The 8689-nt window shown below is 36.9% G+C and overlaps 1 protein-coding gene across 1 annotated transcript in view; it reads left to right on the forward strand.

Annotated features, from left to right (window-relative positions):
* Nucleotides 1-8095: 8095 nt before the first annotated feature.
* Nucleotides 8096-8689, forward strand: part of LOC106876649 (coiled-coil domain-containing protein 60) — a 45225-nt gene continuing 44631 nt past the window's right edge. Inside the window, exon 1 of the mRNA XM_014925263.3 lies at nucleotides 8096-8689. This exon is cut by the window's right edge and continues 893 nt beyond it. The gene's annotated coding sequence lies outside the window, so the exon portion shown is untranslated.

Raw genomic sequence — 8689 nt, forward strand, 5'->3', positions numbered from 1 at the left:
ATCCAAATGGAACAAAGCCCTGAAGTATCTGGATCTGACAGTGAACTATCTCTTCCATTTGGAGGGACTGGGTCACTAACCACAAAGTGCTTGTCGTCGTTGGCAGCTTGCCTCACCGACGTGTCAGGTGACGCCCATGAAGACACATGGCTTTTCCAATGCCTTAGCCTCACCATTGCCTGTGGTAATGATACAAGCGTGCTGGCTTGCATCAGTAGGTTCCACTGAGCCTTGTGGTGTGCAACCAACTGAAGCACTTGGTACTACATGATGTTTTTTTTCTCCTTTTTATCTTTTTTCTGCTTTTCTTCTTTTCTTTGTCTTTCTTTTGTAAAGACTTTATTAGTTTTCAAAATAATGACAATAATGTGAAATCAATAATGAAATAAGACTGTAGATTGTGTTTGTGCTTTGAAAAGTGTTAAGAGCTCAAATATTTTCTGGTTGTGAGAAGGAAATCTGGATTTGATAATGAAATATGTGAAAGCTATGATTGCCAATGTGAATTTATCTAAAATTGTAAGGCCTAAAGAGTGCTATGGTTTAGTTGTGTATTGTTCATGAGTAGAAAGTATGCTGTATTCTTTATCAGTACATCATTCTTACTGTAATTTTGCCTAATATAATATTTCTGTTCTTAAACAAACTACTTAATGGCCTTGATCTTCCAGTTCCATCTGTTTTACAGCTGTGGCTTGTTGCATAGTTTAACTTCCATGTGTAGCTCAAGTGAACTTTTATGTTCCCTTTATTAAAGAGCTTATAGTACTCTGGAAACACATTGATATTTTTAAGGTACACTGACTGTAGCATCATGTGACAACAAAATAAGGCTACCACCATTGAAGGATCCAGCTATCTGCTGAGTCAAACAGGGAGGAAATATTCCCTGTAATTTCTTTTGGCAGTGAATTTGAATTTATGTAAAGTTTTCTAGTAGTAATCACTGGTATGTTAGATGATTATCTTTTTAAGTACAATTATTAAGTCATAGAATTGTTTTTTGTTGACTTTTTTTTATTTTGGGACAATATACATATATATACATACAAGTAAGCCATAGGTACATAACAAGGTTGAAAACATAGCACTTTGAAACCAATATTTAGCACTCCTAAGGATAGTGAGCTAGTAGAACACCAGGCAAAATGCTTTTCATCCATCTTTATATTCTGTGTTCAAATTCTGTTGAGGTTGATTTTGCCTTTCATCCTTTCAGGGTTGATAAAATAAGTACCACTTGCACTCTGGAGTCGATGTAATTGACTTATCCCTGCCCAAAATTGCTGCCCTTGTGCCAAAATTTGAAATCAATATTTAGCATTCCTTATAATTTGTGCTCCTCATGTGCATTTATTGTTTTAATTTTGTTTGTTAACACACTATTTTACTTGTGTAAAAAACAAAAAAGGCATTTTTGTAAGCTATAGTTAATACTTTATGTATTATACAATTATAAGTAATAAACATTGTAAATGGGAAATTATGCTTTATGCTTCTTTCAATTAACAACATCTATGAGGAGGCCATGAGAGATAAAACATGTTCTGAAAGGAGCCATAGCAATATGATTTTGATAACCACAGCTGTATGGCATGTCAATTAGTTATATATAAGTATTTCCAGGTCTGTCATAAAACAATTTTGGTACCCATATATGCATGTATATATACATATATATGTAGGTATGTACATATATGCATGGATATATGCATATATTTATATTATTATATATATATATATATATATATATATATATACACAAAATGGCTGATAGTTAGCAAGGTGAGACACACATAAGAAGGAAGGAAACAAAGGACCACTGATGAGGTCACAGAAGTGTGACGAAAGAACTCTGGCCGAAATAAGATTAAGATTAATGTAATATAAAGCTGAAGCAAATTAACACCAAATATACAGTGCGTGTGTTTTTCTTGGCTAAACTGGCAATATGACCATCCCCAAGTACAACAACATATATATATATATATATATATATATATATATATATAACAGTTTGACTGAAAGACTGTTTTGTTCTAACCAATTGGTGTCAATATATCTCCTCTAGTTTGAATTGAACTTAGAATCCACAAATTAGGTATCCGCTCACCATAATAGAATGCATGGAATTTTGTTCTATTGAAAGACTTGTTGTCAATTGACGAGTAGTATATGGCATTTATGCCTTGTTAGAATGCATAGATACCATTATTTGTATTGATTTCTAGTATCAATTTAGTGTTGTCTGCATAGCTACTGAGTATGACCAAATATATTTTTAGTCCATGTGTGAAGGTGCATGGCCTAGTGGTTGAAGTGTTGCACTTACCATCGCCAGCTCATTGGTTTGATTCTCAGACTGGGTGGTGTGTTATGTTCTTGAGCAAAACATTTCATTTCACATTGTTCTAGTGCTGTGTGGGAACTGGCATGTCAAAGAATAGACCAAACGTTTCTTCTGTGAGATTGAGGTAAGATTTGCACTCCAATCTCATAAAACCCTCACCAGCAGTGACTATCTAAATGAACCCATGGATTGGAGGTTTTCACCTGAGTGGCACAAGGGTGCCATCCATTGAAAGTAGGGAATCACCAACAAATGGTGGATGCAGTGATGTGCTGTTATGGTGCATGCCTCTACACTACTACTACTACTACATATCTGAGAAAATTACAGGGAAAACAAAGCATCAAATGAGGCCTTGTGGTGCACCACTTAAAAATTCAGAGATCCGAATGCCCAACCTACTTTTATGGTAACATCTTTCAGCTTGTGATATATAATTTCATGATCACCCTTGTCAAAGACTTTTGCAGACTCAATTCTTGCTCTTGATAGCAAGTATTTCTTAATTTAGTTATGTTGTTGCAGAAGCTACTTTCTTTTATGGCAGAAGCCACACTGATTGCCATTAAAAAGTCTCTGTTAGTCAAGATATCTAGTTTATCATTCTTTTGCATATAATTCTCTCCAGAACTTTTGATAGGTCTGAAATTCTTTGTCTGTGACTTACTACCACCTTTATGAATGGATGTTATTTTGCTTTTAACAATAATTCAGTATCTATCAGATCATCCCATAAGTTCTGTCCAAATTTTGAATAAAGAAAACAAGTGATCAAATGTTATATTTAATTGAAATTTAATCATCAACGTACTTTCCCTGATTATCTATGATTTCCTTCCATCTATTTACAAGCTTTTTAATCCCACCAATGTAAAACTCTTTTGGTTTCAAAGCGAAGAACTCTGAAATGTCAGTTTTGACCTCATCCTGGCTTGCAAAAGTTATGTCCTCCAAATAGATACTTTATTATTATTGCTCTCTTTAGTTTTGGGCCTTAGGCTCAATTAGCCCTCTGTAGGAGCTAGCTCAAAAGTCTGCATGGAGTGCTACTTTTAAGCTAGTAAATAAATAAGTGAAACGAAAAATAGCTTTAAACAGAGATTGAAACTGTGTTACAGACTCTTCTGGCTTGAATTTTTAACTCCTCACTAGAACATTTGTCCTACAAGTTCATATTTTACCTATAATATACCAGAAAAACTAAAGGCCTGATAAGGCACAAAATCCTTAATCCATGGTGTTTTGAAGTGTTGAAGTAAAATTCATTATTCATAGGGAGAAGAGGGAAATAAGTGAACACTCGGAAATAGAAGGAAACGAATATAATCCCTTGTTTGAACTTTTCTCAATTCAGTCATGTCAGAACCTGTCAGATGATTATTAAAAAAGCAAGAGAAAAAAGACCTGAAATAACTGTCAGTGCGCGCGCGCGCGCGCGCGTGTGTGTAAATATGTATATACACGCCTACATATAAATGTTGATTATAATAGTCACTATAGGTAAAGTATATTAGCTTGGTTGTCAGACAAGAACAGTCTGTGTTGTCTAACTGTAGTACATATTTTTACAAAGTTTATAACTGTTAAGTTGGCATTCAAAATCATTTTAACATGCGTACAGCATTAAAAAATAGCGTTGGTTCACAATTAAAAATCTTTTTCAATCAATTAATAAAAAATTTACAAATAATCAGGGGACAAAGTATTTTATGTAACATACTCACACACACATTAATGTCAAGTTATAATAAAATCAATTTCATTTTAAACTGGATGATTACTCAATGCAAGAGAAGTGCCTCCTTTGAAGGCTAGCAAGACAAAACTTCAAAGTCACTGTTACATCACTTCTTGTAAACATCTCTCTCTCTTTCTCTTTCTCTTTATATTTATATATATATATATATATACACATATATAGGATTATATATAGTTGGAATTTACAAAAAAAAAACAAAAGATGAAGGCAGGTGTGTAAATAACAAACAGGTGTATTAGTTTAATGCTCGGGAAGGTGAGAAAGTCTTTTATGTTTCAAGCCTATGCTCTTCAATAGAAAGGAGCACAAGAAAATAAGCAGAGAGAGAAGAAAAAAAGCTTTAGTGACCAGTGGTCAATCATAGGATTATATATATATATATATATACACACACACACATATGTATATGTGTGTGTGTGTATCTATCTATATATCTATATACATATATGTATGTGTGTGTGTATGTGTGCATATATATATATATATATATGTGTGTGTGTGTGTGTCAGGTCACTTATGGGGCTTTCATAAGTGCTACTGGTAACATGGAATCCAGTACAACTTGTTGCATGGTTAGGTTGCCAGCAACTAATCTAGCACCCCCACCAGGCTATCCTGGTGGAGAGAGTTGCTAGAAACGCAGCAGGATTAAAAACAAGACCTGTTGAAAGGTCGGATGAACCTAGTGCAGGCTTAACAGCTATCTAGCAATAGCACAGGTACGCAGAAATTCCAGGATGGTGTGCTGAAAGACCACTGGGATTGAGGCACCCCTCAGCTTCTGTTGAAGCATGTCTCTAGGAGAAGGTCACTCTGATATAAAACCAGATATGCAGAGAATGGCATTGGAGATTTTGGGGATCTTTGGTTTGTGTTAGAGATCATGGCGCTCCCACATTCCTGAGCCTGCAACTCATATTGGCACCAGACATCTTGCTCTGGCTTGTCTCTGGATAATGTCAATAAAGTGGAGAGGGTCTATGAGGTGTCGTATAAAAGCCTTATTGAACCTAAAACTCTGCACAGGCATTGCTGACCTTTGTTCGATATGTGCCTTTTCGTTTTTTTTTCCTATATATATTTATCTTATTTTTAGTATATATGTGTATCTTTATTTTTAGTATATATTTATATATTTTTATTTGATTTTTTATTTGGAAATCCTGCAGTGATTGGAAGGTGGTGTATCATGTAGACCTGAAAGGTTGGAAGTATGTAGTCAGCGACCTGCACTTAGGCAGCCCATGCTAGATATAAAGTCGTCTCCTCTCCTTGTCACCCAAGACAGCGGTAGGATTCGGTTGCTGCATGAGTGTCTGAGCAACTCCATTTGGTGAGGTCACTGCTCACCCAGAGGTCGGGGAGGGGATCTTTGTGATTTGACGGGCAACACTTGTTTTCTTAACGAAACACTTTCAAACTTGGGACACTGGTAGAATGTGTCATATAAAACAACTTCTTCTCTTAATCTTCTTAACAAAAAATTGTACATCGCAAGTTATTTCATGTTAAAGGTGTTGTATTTCTGTAATTTCAACCAATCACTGACGTCTATTCAGCTGAATACAGTTAGTGCTGTTCGGTGTCAAGTGTGTTATTCCCTGTTTAATTATATCATTATTCCTTAGTAAGGGTTTAGGGTTTTAGGGTTAGGGTTGGGGTTTTAGGGTTGGGGTTAGGGTTGGGGTTAGGGTTATGAGTTATAGGGTTAGAGTTAAGGTTATAGCAAAAATAATCATAACCCTAACCGTAATCCTAAAACTAACCCTAACTCTAAAACCCGAACCCTAACCCTAAAACCCTAAAGCTAAAACCAGTGCAAACGCACGAACGATGTCATAAATAACAGTGACAAACGAAAAATATACCGCTGATAGTTGTTGCTGACAACGAATAGTTTTTGTTGACAAACAACGGCACTAATTTTATTCAAGGGAAAAAATCCCGTAACACCGTTGTTTATATTCCACGGCGTAATTGTTTTCACCTCAATAGACGTCAGTGATTGGTTGAAATTACCGAAATACGACAATTTTTTACATGAAATAACTTCGAATACAAAATTTTTTATCTGTTCTATAACACAAAATATACAAGTATTCGAAGTTTGAAAGTGTTTCGGTACCAAAAACACTACATAAAAAAATGTTGCCCGTCAAATCACAAAGATCCCGGGGAGGTTCTCGAAAAGGTGAACCAAAAATTGCCCGTTTTTCTATAGCTGGTCAGTTCTGCAGCCAAACAGAAAAGATCTATTCCATATTGTAAGACACTAAATGCCATCTTTGTAAAAAAAAAACAACAAAAACAACAAAACTCACCCTGCTTCCCTTCATCGTAACTTTCACAATAAAAAAAAAAATCAAACACCATAAGTTGAAAGAAGTATCTATAGAATGATAATTTCAGTCATTTAAAATGTAGAAAGGAATATTTTTTAATTGAAGAAAATTATAATGAGACCAAAATATCTATTGTTTCTTCCTTCCCTCTAACAGTCGCAAACGGTATATTTCTATTTGGTTTTGTCTTGTGTTGATGAAAAAAAATTACAAAGCTAAAATTGATGGGAATATAATATGGGAATTACGATTATAAAAAAAATTAATCCTTTTCAATTCTTTTTTTTCAACCTCCTCACCACTCCCGTCGTTCGGAATAATGTCATCCGCTCGACAAAAATAAGGAATACATTGTAAATTCTCACTAATACACCCCTACCCAATATTCTGTAAATACTTAAGATATTTCATTAAAAAGTACTTATTTTTCTGAAAGCTATGGGGAAACACAATTGGAGGAGGGCCTACTTTTGTAGGTATGCCGAGATATAGTCTTCCTCATCTGTTGTTGATAAAAGGCACTATAGGTTTGTGGTCTGAAATCAGTTTGAACTTCACTAGTCTTGTCAATTTTTTTTTATGAGTATATTACTGAACTTTATTTATGAATGCGGTTTGCAATAAGACATGGTGAAAGGACAGTCTTATAATTAGACTCTATAACAAATGCATGAATTAGGAAAAAAAGGAAAGAAAAAATAAATTAGAAAAATGAACGAAACAGAACACAATTGAAAAATTACAAAACAATAAACAGAAAAAACAAAACAAAAACAATTCACCACCTTAGGCTGAAAAGTTAGGGGCGCTCGGAAACCTCTCTAGTGACTATTGAGGCACGTCAGCACGCTTGCAGCAGCATTGCCGCAGGTGATGGCGAGGCTGATGCGCTGGAACAGCCAAACGCCCTCACGAGCTTCACCGGTTACCTCTGCTAGACAAGATGCCAGTGAAGACAGGAATCTCGCAGTCAGTGATCCGACCCCACCAAACGTCTCGAACGCTACAGGATGGAAAATGTAGTTGGCTGACAGATCGCGGTTCTTCAGCGTTTTGTTCCGCTCGGCCGCAGAAGCTGCGGATCTCGCCATGGCTGCAGCATCTAGGATATGAGAAGAAGCAAAGGAGTCGTTAACTGTGACATCTCAGAAAAAGCATCTGTCTCTCGACCAGGAGCACAGGGTGAGGCCATCTGATCTTTTCCCATCGCATCTGAACAACCCAGATGGTTCCATGATGGAGGGGATGTTTGCCCGGACCAAGCTCCTCTTGTGTATGTTTAACTCCGTATGACGCGCGAAGCGACCAGCATTCAGACGGCAAGAGAGACCATGGAGGCCTGTAGAGTCGAGGAATCTGCAACAACGACAGATCAAACCCATGCATACGTCAGCTCCCACTTTGAGGGCAATGTAGATACGAAGTTCGTCCAAGCTGAGTAGGCCACCAATGTTAGCCTCAAGGATGGCATCAATCCAGTCACCTGAATATTTGGAGCTAGCAGACAGTAAGCGCACCTTGAAAACTGGTCCGACTGGATGAAGAGAGAGTCGAAGGTGGTCTTCGAAATTTTGTTGTCCCAAGCTCTCTGACTCGAACAGTCCTCCACCTTCTCAGGGGCAGACAAGCCCAATTCACTCCTGTGCTGGAGATTGGAGAGCTTCATCCAACTCCTTGTTGGAACTGGTCCATGTTGATCAGCGTTCGCTAATAAAATTCTACAGGTTTCGTGACGTCGATGTGACGATGGTATGTGTAGCCTGCAATACCGTAGCAACACGGATCTGCACTTGCGATAGTTTCTTTGGATACGCTGATGTACGCAAGAACTGGGGAACTGATTTTCACTACACCAAAACTTTGTTGCTGCTTATCATCCCAGGTCTAGGTACTGTGTAAAGCACAAGTGAATCAGAGAGAAATCAACCCGGATATTGTATCATCCCCAGCATAGTGCGTAATCTTGACACATCTTTGGTGGCTATATTTCGACTATAGTTTTATCTAAATATACCCCTTCTTTGTTGGCTTGGTGATCAAGGAATTCGAGGTTTGATTGTCAGCTCTCGCATTTGACTTCGTTTACTTTGAGTCATGATTTAGTGAGTTTCTTCATGCTCAATTCAAACCGTTTATCAGGTTGTTCTGCAATATATCGATACATGATAACGTTATTTTGGTAAGCGCGCGCACACCTTCCACTCCCTCGAAGATATGAAACATTCAGACAGAATGTTC

The sequence above is a fragment of the Octopus bimaculoides genome, chromosome 3, assembly GCF_046866305.1.
Source record: "Octopus bimaculoides isolate indiv1 chromosome 3, ASM4686630v1, whole genome shotgun sequence".
NCBI classification, from domain to species: Eukaryota; Metazoa; Mollusca; class Cephalopoda; order Octopoda; family Octopodidae; genus Octopus; species Octopus bimaculoides.